Here is a 12,605-nt window from a genome sequence, read left to right as displayed (position 1 = left end):
AAAAAGTACTGAAGAAAATAAAACCTTAAAAAATAGCCTATCCTAAATGGCAAAAGAGGTCCAAAAAGCCAAAGAGGAGAAGAATGCCTTCAAAAGCAAAATTGGCCAAATGGAAAAGGAAGTCCAAAAGCTTACTAAAGAAAATACTTCCTTAAAAATTAGAATAGAGTAATTGGAACATAGTGACTTTATGAGAAATCAAGACACTGTAAAACAAAACCAAAAGAATGAACAAGTAGAAAACAATGTGAAATATCTCACTGGAAAAACAACTGACCTGGAATATAGATCCAGGAGAGAGAATTTAAAAATTATTGGATTATCTGAAAGCCATGATCAAAAAAAGAGCCTAGACATCATCTTTTAAGAAATTATCAAGGAAAATTGCCCTGATATTTTAGAACCAGAGGGCAAAATAGAAATTGAAAGAATCCACCGATCTCCGCCTGAAAGAGACACCCAAAGGAAAACTCCTAGGAATATTGTAGCCAAACTCCAGAGTTCCCAGGTCAAGGAGAAAATATTGCAAGCAGCCAGAAAGAAACAATTCAAGTATTGTGGAAACACAATCAGGATAACACAAGATTTAGCAGCTTCTACATTAAGGGACTAGAGGGCTTGGAATAGAATATTCCAGAGGGCAAAGGAGATAGGATTACAACCAAGAGTCACCTACCCAGCAAAACTGAGTATAATCCTTCAGGGGGAATATTGGACATTCAGTGAAATAGAGGACTTTCAAGCATTCTTGATGAAAAGACCAGAGCTGAATAGAAAATTTGACTTTCAAATACAAGACTCAAGTGGAACATGAAGAGGTAAACAGGAAAGAGAAATCATAAGGGACTTATTAAGGTTAAACTGTTTACATTCCTGCATGGAAAGATGATATTTGTAACTCATGAGACCTTTGTCAGTATTAGGGTAGTTGGAGGGGGGAAATTACATGTTTGTATATATTAGATAGATTGATAAATAGAGGGCACAGGGTGAGTTGAAGATGAAAGGGTGATATCTGGAGAATAAAATTAAGGGGTGAGAGAGAATTATACTGGAGAAGGAGAAAGGGAGAGGTAGAATGGGGTAAATTACCTCACATAAAAGAGACAAGAAAAGGCTTTTAGAGTGGAGGAGAAATGGGGGAAGGTGAGAGGGAATGAGTGAATCTTATTCTCATAGGATTTGGCTTAAGGAGGGAATAACATACACGCTCAATTGGGTATGGAAATCTATCTTACCCTACAATAAAACAGGAGGGGGAAGGGGACAAGACAGCAGGGGAATGATAGAGGGGAGGGCAGATTGGGGGAGGGGTTAATCAGAAGCAAACACTTCTAAGGAGGGACACAGTCAAAAGAGAGAATAGAATAAATGGGAGGTAGGATAGGATTAAGAGAAATATACTTAGTTTTTCACAACATGACTACTATGGAAGTGTTTTGCATGTATAACCTGTATCAAGAAACTTGCCTTCTCAATGAGGGTAGGTGGGGAGGGAAGAAGGGAGAGAATTTGGAACCCAAAGTTTTAAAAACAAATGTTTAAAAAAATTATTTTCACATGTAATTGGAGAATAAGATATATAAGAATTGGGGTATAGAAATCTATCCTGCCCTACAGGAAAATTGAAGAGGAAGGGGATAAGAGAAAGGGGAGGGAGATAGAAGGAAGGGCAAATTAAGGGAAGGGGTATTCGGAATGCATGCCATCTTGCGGTGGGGGAAGGACAAGATGGGAGAAAATTTGGAACTCAGAATCTTGTGGAAGTGAATGTTGAAAACTAAAAATAAATAATAAGAAAAAAATAAAAAAAAGAAGAGGGAAAAAAGTTTACTAATTGATATTGATTAATTCTGAGAAAAAATCCTGCCAGTTGCTTGCTAAATACTTCTTATCCAAATTCCTTTTTTCTTCCTGTTATATTCCCCCTTCTTCCCTCTGCTATGAAAGGTGTTGCTTTTCTATCCTAAACTGCAGCAGTATACTCTAAGCAAACCTGGAAAGTTACAAAAATCTATACTTGCTGAAGCTACTACTAGCAAGATGTCTTCCTTAGCATACTATTAAATTTTTTTTCCCCCAGCTTGGTTACTCATTTTTTTTTAACCTCCAGTTAGCAGATCCAGTTTATAGGTGAGATTCTCCTTAGGTTCTTCAGGGACCCAAGCTGAGTAATTCTCCAACAATGCCAAGCTGGGAGTACACAGGAAAAAATGAGAACAGTCCTTGTCCTCAATGAGTTTATAATTCTACTGGGGGAAAAACAAGATGTACACAGATAAATATACAAAACACATTTTAAGTAAAAAGGAACTTGTAATGTGGAAACACTAGCATTTGGGGAGAGAAAGGCCCCGTGAAGGAGGTGGTACTTGAGCCAATTCTTAAATGAAGCTAGGGATTCCAAGACACTGACCGCAGTGCAGAAGGACAGCATCCAGGCCTAGGGACAGACTGCAAGAAAGCTCTGAGAAAGGAGATAGAATGTCAGGGGGTGAAAAGTGGAAAGCAAATATTTCAATTTGGCTGGAACATAAGAGTATGTGAAATGTAGTAATGTGAAATTAATTTGGAAATACAGTCCGGAGGCATCAGATAGTAAAGTTTTTTTAAATGCCAAATTAAATAGTTTGTATTTTAACCCAGAAGTTAATAGGGAGCCACTGAAGCTTTTTGAGCAGGAGTGTGATCTATGCTTTAGGAATATCACCTTGGTATTTTCTTAACCTTGCTCCATGTTGACCTCTCTCAGCACTGGATCTTTTGATTTTGAATTCAGGGGTTTGGTTTCTACTTTAACCTCTAAATTGATTGCCTTTCTGAACCCCTGGCTTTAAACTTGGCCTATCTTTCTGTTTACCTGTTTTATTTTTGGTTCAGACCATGCCCAGAACCCCCCTAGATATGTTCTTTCTTTCTGGACCTGGGAAGTGCTGCCAATTTCTGCTATGTATTGAATCAGATCTTATTTTCTCATTCTTCTCCTTGAAGGGGTAGGCTCCTGACAGCTGGTATTTGAGAACAGGTGCTAAGTACAAAGATAGTCTCCTTTCCCCTTCCTTCATTAATGATAATTTCACAAAGGAAGTAGGTTTATAGGAGATCTTTGAAGTGTGATTAAAAAGAGGATGGACAGAGCTATTCTATGAAAAAAGTCACATTGGAGACATGTTAGGGCTCAATGGGAAGCCATCTGCCAGGGCAAGTAGGGGGTTAACCTGGAAGGTGAAGATAGACTGAGAAAGTCATTGCTTACTGTGGCTGGGAATGAATGTAAGACTGCCAATTGCCTTATTCTGGATTGTGAATCAAATTTTAATATAATAATGTCAGTAAAATGCTTTGAACCTGTAAAGTACCAAATCAATGATTAAGGTTGTTAGTACTAATTCCAGCAACATTATAAGATGGACTGAAGTGGCAAAAGTGGCTGAGTTAGCTTTGGAGTCAGGAAAACCTGAGTTCAGGTCCTTCTGCTGACACATGCTAGCTGTGTGATCTTCAGCAAATCACTTGACCTTTCTGTGCCCCTGGCAACCGTCTGAGACTATAAGTTACAGAACAGCTACTGTTCTGTATAGGTATAGCTTTCCTCACCAGGAAAACCTATACCATTGAAGTTAGTAGTCCAGAAGAAAAAAAAAAAAAGGAGGGGAATGGGTAGAAGAATTCATTAGAGCAATCCATTACTTTTGGAAAAGCAGCTCCAGGATCATGTCCCACTGTTGTGTACCAAGGACAGCACATCAGATTGAAACAGTCCATTTTAAACTTGCATCATAAATCTACTGTGTTATTTGTGAATGATCCCCCTTATTGGGCAGAGAGAGTCTATTTTTCATGCTGTATCCTGAAATATACCACATATACTATGAAAAATGAAGACGAGAAAGGGACTATATGAGAGGCTGAGCCTTTGAAGTTTGTCACAGGGTTACTGGAGGCAGCTCCTAACTGGAGCAAGTTAGTAACCTAACCTGGGGGCAAGGTTATTAGGTGCCACAGTGGATAGAGCACCTGGCTTGGAATTAGAAAGACTCCTCTTCCTGAGTTCAAATCTGGCTTCAGACACTTACTAGCTGTGTGACCCTGGGCAAGCCACTTAATCCTATTTGCCTCAGTGTCCTCATCTATAAAATGAGCTGAAGAGGGAAATGAAAAACTATTCTAGTATCTTTGCCAAGAAAATCCCAAATGTGTTTGAAGAGTTAGACGTGACTGAAAATTACTGAACAAGTATTTAGAGATATACATTTTCTTCTGATTACTACTTTGTTGCATCCCATAAGTTTTGATATGTTGTCTCATTATTATCACTTGACAAAATTATTGTTTCTATGACTTGTTCTTTAACCCACTCATTCTTTAAGATTAGGCTATTTAGTCTTGAATTGATTTTTAATCTGTTTCTCTGGTCCTTTATTAAATATAATTTTATTGCATTATGATCTGAAAAGGATGCATTTATTATTTCTGCTTTTCTGCATTTAACTATAAAGTTTTTATGGCCTAATATATGGTCAATTTTTGTAAAAGTGCCATGTGCTATTGAGAAAAAGATATATTCCTTTCTTTCCCATTCAGTTCTCTCCAGATGTCTATCATATCTGGCTTATCTAAGATTCTCTTCATCTCTTTGACTTCTTATTTATTTTTTTATTAGATTTCTCTAGCTCTGAGAGTGAAAGTTTGAAATTCCCCACTTACAGTTTTGCTACCTATTTACCTATTTCCACCTGCAATTTATCTACCTTTTCCTTTAAAAATGTGAATGGTATAGCCTTTGGTACATATATGCTTAGTATTGATATTATTTCATTATCTATGGTACCTTTTAACATAATGTGGTTTCCCTAATTATCCCTTTTAATCAAATCAATTTTAGCTTTAACTTTGTCTCAGATTGTGCTTGCTACTCCTGCATTTTTTTAACATCATCTAAAGCATAAAAAACTCTTCTCCTGCCCTTTGTTTTTACTCTATGTATCTCTCATTTTTAGATTTGTTTCTTGTAAACAATATATTGTTGGGTTCAGGGTTTTGATCCATTCTGCAATCCATTTTCGTTGTATGGGGGTTTTCATTCCATTCACATTCAAAATTGAAATTACTAGTTATGTATTTCCTGCTATCCTATTTCCTCCCTGTTTATCCTTCTTTCTCTCTCTTTTTACCATATTCCTCCTCAAGAAATCTAATTTACTCCTGACCACTGCCTCCCTAATTTGCACACTCTTCTAGAAACTCTTCCCTTATCTTAACCCCTTACCCTCCTATTAAGACTTTTATACCCTACAAAATGCATACGTTGTTCCCTCTTTAACATAATTCTGAGAATAAGGTTCCCATACTACCTGTCTTCTGCCCTATCTTCCCCTCTACTATAAGAGTTCTTCCATTCACGCCTCTTTTGTATGGGATAATTTACTTCATTTTATCTCTTCCTCCCCAATTTTGTTTTTTTAGAATGTTCCCATCATAATCAACTCAACCCCAAGCTTTTCATTTATGTATACTTTTTAAAACTACCTTAGGAATAACGTTTCCCCTTTTTAACAGTATTTTATTTTTTCCAATTACATGTGAAGACAATTTTTAACATTCCTTTTTTATAAAATTTTGAGTTCCAAATTTTCTTCTTCCCTCCCTTCACTCCCTGCAAAAACATATTTCCATATTAGTCATGTTGTGACAAAAGAAATAGCTTGAAAAACAAATTAGTTTGCAAAAGGAAAAAAAAAACAAGAAAAAAAGTGAAAATAGTATGCTTTGATCTACATTCAGACTCCAAATGATAACATTCTTACGAGTTACAAATATCATTTTCCCATTTGAGAAGTAAACAATTTAGCCTTATTAAATCTCTTATTAGTCCTTCATATTTACCTTCTTATGTTTCTCCTAGTTCTTGTAAGTAATATTTTCTGTTTAGTTTTGATCTTTTTCTCATGAGCACCTGAAGGTCCTTCAGTTCATTAATATCCATTTTTTTCTATGCAGGATTACACTCAGCTTTGCTGGGTAAGTTATTCTTGGTTGCAAACCCAGCTGTTTTGCTTTTTGGAATATTATATTCCCTGCGCTTCAGTCTTTTAATGTAGTAGGTATGAAATCTTGTGTTTCTTGACTGTAGCTCCACAATATTTAAATTGTTCCTTTCTAGTTGTTTATAATATTTCTCATTGATCTGGGAGCTCTGAAACTTAGCTATAACATTCTTATGTGTTTTCATTTTGGGATTTCTTTCAGGCAGTGATTAATGGATTTTTTTTTTCTATTTTACTCTACTTAAGAACAACTTTTAATAATTTCTTGAAGCATAGTGTCTAGACTCCTTTTTCAATCATAAATTTTGAACAGTCTAACAATTCTTAAATTATATTTTCCTCTTTTCTAAGTTGGTTGTTTTTCTGATGAGATGTTTCTTTTCTTTTTTTATTCATTTGATTTTGTTTTATTATTTCTTGAATGAAGTCATTAGTTTTCCCTTGCCCAACTCTAATTTTTTTTTATTGGAAGCAATTGGGGTTAAATGACTTGCCCAGTGTCACACAACTAGTAAGTGTCTGAGGCTGGATTTGAACTCTGGTCCTCCAACTTCAGGGCCTGTTCTCTATCTCTTTGTCACTTTTTTAAACCAATTCTAATTTTTAAGGAGTTATTTTCTTCAGTAGGGTTTTGGATCTCTTTTTCCAATTAGTTGACTTTCTTTTCATAATTTTCTTTATTTTCTTGCATCCACTTATTTTCCCCCCAATTTTTCCTCAGCCTCTCCTTTTTAAGCTCTTCCAAGAACACTTTTGGGGCTTGTGACAATTTTAATTTTTCTTTGAAGCTTTACAAGAGGCTATATTGTCCTCTGAGTTTGAACCTTGATCTCTATCACTATAGCAGCTACAGTCAAGTTTTTTCTCTGTTTTTTACTTATTTTTGAATGGCTTATTTCTTGGCTGCTAGCTTTATGTTAGAGTCCAGCTCTGTCCTGGGGTATGGGGGATAATGTTTCAGGCTTCAACTTTTTCATGCTGTTGTTTTCTTCTTCTTTTTAAAAATTTTTTAACAAAGCTACTTTTAAAAAACACTGGGAAAGGGTAGCCCCTCATCCTGAGGAAAGCCCTGGAGGACAGCAAGGTTGCCTTGGGGGAAAGATGCACAGAGGCAACCCACTGCAGACACAGGGCAAAGGGAATGCCATCAGTTCTGGGACCTATGAGCACTACAAGAGGAGGTGAGAGCATGACCAGGCACATGGTAGATGGGCAAGAGAGATGGGCATGAGCCATAGAGTTGCTTGGGCTCTTCCTTCTTCTCATTGACCTTTTGCTGCTTCGATTGCATGATCTCCAAGTCTCTCTGCTTTCAGACAGCTGCAGAGAGCCTATCATCCTGTCATTTTCCCTTGCCTGAGTAGCTTTGCTTTTTCATGTTCTTCTGGCAGGCAAGCTCATGCTGGTTACTGCAGGTCATGGCAATGACAGCGGCTCCGGCCTGACTTGGTGGGGTCCACTGTTTCCCCTCTGATGTCCCTGACCCCGCCCCTTCCCCACCACATGAAGTGTTCACCCAATTCCCCACTGACCCAAACCACACTCATGCTGTTGTTTTCTGAGCTCTATCTGGGGGTCTTTGACTTTTTGGTTCTTCCAATGTTCTGTAATCAAGGCCAGATATGGTCACTGCTCCTTTGGTTCCTACCTTGATCTATAAGTGACCTTAGGTACTCCTCTCTGCCCCTGAGCCATAACCAGGGCCACCAGCACTGTTGCCACTGTAAACACTCTTGCTCCCTATGGTCTTTCAGGTGGCTGTAAGTATCAGCTGGCTTCTCTGCCCCTGAACCCAAACCAGGGACTCCACACCACAATTAGCAGGACCCCACCCCTCTGCAACCATACTTAGCAGTGGGTGGTCTATCCTCTTGGCATGTAGCCACAGTCTGGGTACCCATCTGGGTCCCACATCCAGCACCAGCAGAGGGCCTCACAATCTTCCCCAAATCAGCCACACCCACACTCTGTGTGTGTGTGTGTGTGTGTGAGAGAGAGAGAGAGAAAGTGAGAGAGAGAGAGAGAGAGAGAGAGAGAGAGAGAGAGAGAGAGAGAGAGAGAGAGAGAGAGAGTTCCTGAAGCTACACAGCTGCCCTACACAGCTGCCCCCAGGGCTTGCTGTTTGTTGACTTTCTGATATCTTTACTTCACTCAGGCTACACCACCATCCCAGGAGATCAGATCTTTCCGTAAAGTCCTCCCAAATTGTCTTAGGCTGGATGACTGCTTTACCCTGACTTTTGATTATTCCTGCTGCTCTAAAATTTATTTTTAGGCATTATTTTAAGTTATTTGTGGGGGAATTTGGGAGAGCCAGGTAGTTTCCTGTCTTATTCTGCCATCTTCCTTTCCTTCTTCTTCAAACAAACTACCTGATATCAACTTGTTTTCTTGACATTTGCTTTTTTTTCGTACCCTCCATGCTGCCAATAGCAGTTCTAGATACAAATTTCCTTAATAAATCTTTTTTATTGATTTTTTTCTCCCCAAAGAGTAAAAAATTGTGAGTTCCAGTTAGTCCAAATTCTATTATAAATTTAAGACTGTACTTGAAGGTTACCTCCCAATAGAATTATATCTTTGAAACAAAGATGAATGATGGTGCTAGACATATCCTGTGCTGATGTCAGTTTTCCAGTTCTCCAACTCATGGGGATGCTTCCTGCATTGGCTAATTAATACAATATTGATGCCAAATCTTTACAACTAAGCTCTTGCCAAATGATAAAGAATACCACAAATTTTGCTTTTGAAATGCATCAGGTGATTCACCTGCATGAGATTTGTGAGGAAGCCATTTATTTTTAAATAACAATTTTATAATCCATTTGTGGGAGGGGGCTGTAGAACAAAAATATGTGTATTAAGCTTAGGGGAGCCATGAAAGAATATTGATTGCTACAGTGTCACCAGTGCCTCATTAATTGCTCTCTGAAAGCCCAGCAGTGGTATTTTAGGTGCTGTACCCCTAAGACTAGACCCACTATGGCAGAGCTTCTGGGACCAAGCTAGGACTTAGAGAGAGGACATGAAAATGACACTTCCAGGTTCCTTCCCTCTTTTGATTTGTGAATGGCATTTGTCATCATTTCATACCTTGAGGTTTGTACATTTAACCTTCAACAAGGATATGTACCTGCTGAACAACTCAGAACAAACAAACAAACAAAAAGAAGCTTACATTGTTAACCCATGTTAAACATGCTGCCACCAGGTGGTTGGGGTCCCTTAGTCACAGATTTGGAACTATATACAAAGTCAAGTTTTGTCTGAATGGGGCTTTCTGCTCAAGCCCTCAATAAATTTATAACACTTGTTATTTTTAAAAGTAAAACAAAATCAAGTAAATATTCTTTTAAAGCCATAAACTTAAAAAAAAATTTTAATAAAAAAAAATTCTGGGTATAATTGGGTATGTTTCTATTGCTTATCAGACACAAATTAAATGAGTGTCAAGACAGTTGAGTGGTCTAAGACATCAAATTCAAGGTTAGTCAAGATCAGTACTGCCGGTTCTGGTTTTAGTGCAATCATGCCCTCTCTTGTCCACATTTAAATTATAGACGACAGACAAAATGGCCACTCCTTATAGTGAGAGGAACTGAAGACAACTTCTTTCCTGACTATGCTAGCCAGAAATGGAGATGATTCCTCTCTGAAGACTCCTTTTCCCATAATGCTGTGGGACCAGAGCCAATGATCAGAGAGAATTGAGCTGAAAATACCAGAGAAAAGAACCAGCTTCATTGATGGACAGCTGCTTGGCCAGAAGTCCCTGAGGAAAACCAGGAGCTACAGAACAAAAGATGACAGTGACAAGCAGGTGGCAGTAAAAACCAGGAGCCAGGCTAAAGTGATCTCATACCACAATAGTAATTCAGCCAAACTACTGAGATTTTGCTGATTAGTACCATGTATCTTGCTGAGACAGTGATCAGAGCTGTAGGGAAAGGACCAAAGGACTCAGCTTGATGGGCATTGTTTTAAGTTTAAATGTCTTGGTAACCTCAGTTGCCTATAGGAAGGAAATGAAATATATTTGTTGGGAAGAAGGGGCTAAAGTGATTCTAATGTTCCCAGAAATTTTTGGGTGGGGGCAAATACTAGCCAGAGTATATTAATTATTGAGAAACCTCTAAGATTTAATTTGGGTCTCTCTATATTAAAAGCTATTTTTCTATGATGATAACAGGCTGCTGATTATATCCAGGCTGTGGTGTTGCCTGACTTAACCTCAAACCTGTCTTGGCTCTCCCAGGCCTGGGATACAGCTTCAAGAGTTCAGGCCAGCTTGCTATATCAGCCATTAGAGTTTTTCTCACCTTTCAAATAAATGTATCTCAACTGGAACAATTATTTTCTCTGCTGTTTTTTTTTGGCAATGCAGTGTTCAAGTAATTCCCCACAGAATTCACTTATCTGATCTTTTCTTTTCGCATTGTCTCATACCAGGAGAAACAAGAAACAGATCCCTCTATGACTAGATTCTCTCCATACAGGGGGATATAATGCTCCAATTTATTCAATTTTGTTGTTGAAAAAAATTTTGTTTTATTTTTAATATCATTTCCCCTTCACTGTGTTCCACTTCTACCATTGAAGCTTTCCTCATAACAAAGAAACATATTCAAGTAAAGCTATATGGCACAGCAACAACATTGACAAGCTATCCTGCATTTCGTATTTGTTCAAACTATTTTTCTTTTAGCAATGCCAAAGCTTGGTAATCTGCAATTTTTATTAATTGCATCAGCAAGACAATTCTTTAGAAACTTTTGTCTGAAAAATTCTGTATCCCGTAGAGTATATAATTTTGCATGATATTTTTAAATGTAGATTCAAACTGGTTTTATTATTTGCCGTCCTTCTTCCCAATCCACCTGTTCTCTTGCTACTTAATTCTGAACCCAGTTCACCCTCCATCTGCAATGTCCATCCAAGAATTCCATAGATCCTGTAAATAATAGATGACATTTTTGTAACCCATGGATCAGGATCTTTAGCTCTGAGTTTATATGGATTGGGTTCAATCTGGCATTTGGCCCCTGTAACTAGAGTTGCTCCTTAGAAATGTAAAAATGGGTTGAATATAATTCTACATATTAAATTAAAAGTTTTTGTACAAATAAAATGAATATAGCCAAGATTAGAAGGAAAGCAGAAAATCAGGACATAATTTTATAGACAATTTATCAGATAAAGGTCTCATATCAAAAATATATAAAGAACTTTTTCAAATCTATAAGACTATGTCATTCCCCAATTGATAAATGGTCAAAGGATATAAACAGTTTTCTAAAGAAGAAAACAAAATAATTTATAGTCATACAAAAATGCTGGAAATCATTATTGACTAGAGAAATGAAGATGAAAACAACCTTGAGATATTTTACACCTACAAGATTGGATAAAATGATGGAAGGTGAAAGTGACAAATATTGAAGAGGATGTAGAAAAATTGGGACATATTCATTGTTGGTGGAATTGTGAAATAATCTAACCATTTTGCAGAGCAATCTGGAATCATGCCCAAAGAATTATTAAACTATCAATATCCTTTGACCCAGCAGTATCACCACTTGGTCCACTTTCAAAGATGATTAAAGAAAAAGGAAAAGAACCTATATATTCTAAATGTTTATAGCAACTCTCTTTGTAGTGGCCAAGAAACGAAAATTGGGTAGAAGGCTCCCCAGATCCTATACAAGCACTCAAGGTAGCAATGTATATATCAGGTACAGGACAGCCTTTATTATACTTCACAGAAATTGCAAACAACAAATAACCCATACATAAGCAACACAATTCTCTTCCTTTCCAATGAGTTCTACCTTTCCTGGAGTTCTAAAGTCCTTCAGAGTCTCTCTAGAATCATAGTGGCACCTATGATCTGGAATCAAGCAAACTTGATATTGCTAGCTAGTCAATCTCATGACATTCTGCTGGATTTTACCTTTACCCTCAGGAACTCATGTGGGCACTCGACCGTAAGGCACTTGTATTCCCCATGGAAAGAAATGAACTTGAGGTTGATAAAGAAGAAAACCCCTTTTCCATGGAGGCTACACTTTGCAGATATGTAACGGTAATAGCAATTGGCAGTGTCTGGGTCTTTTACTTTCCCATCATGTGGCTTAAATCTACCTGCAATTGCTGTAGCTTCAGAGCCATGTGTGTGAACTCTCTATCTAAATGTTTGTAGTTACCCAGAAATTCCCCCTTGTCTTGGTAAAAAGCTGGATTCAAGGACTTTCACTGAAGTTGCTAAAGTCTCAAAGAAGTTGTGAAAAGTGCCAGGGGCTTATACTGCTCAAGAAATCACCCTCTTACTAGAAGACCAAATTCTAGGGCTGAGTTCTACATTTGGACATGTAGTTATCTTCTCTCCAGGCATTTTAGGCTGAGAGATTGTATCACTGCTTATTCAAGATAAGGGCAAGGAAGTTGGGGTCCAGCTCTCTTTTCTTGGACTCTGTAGGTATGATAGCACATGAAGCTTCCATGTCTATTTGTTCCAGGGCAGTCATTAGCATCTCCTAGATGGAGAGGCAGGTGTTA

General features: G+C 37.8%; 1 pseudogene; it reads right to left on the bottom strand.

Moving 5' to 3' along the window:
- Nucleotides 1-7,194: 7,194 nt before the first annotated feature.
- Nucleotides 7,195-7,467, bottom strand: LOC110206940 (small EDRK-rich factor 2 pseudogene; annotated as a pseudogene).
- Between the last annotated feature and the right edge of the window lie 5,138 nt (nucleotides 7,468-12,605).

Source organism: Phascolarctos cinereus, unplaced genomic scaffold, assembly GCF_003287225.1.
Source record: "Phascolarctos cinereus isolate Bilbo 61053 unplaced genomic scaffold, phaCin_HiC Scaffold_1;HRSCAF=81, whole genome shotgun sequence".
NCBI lineage: Eukaryota > Metazoa > Chordata > Mammalia > Diprotodontia > Phascolarctidae > Phascolarctos > Phascolarctos cinereus.
Note: the sequence above shows the minus strand (reverse complement) of the source record. Positions and strands in the feature narration are given on the sequence as shown.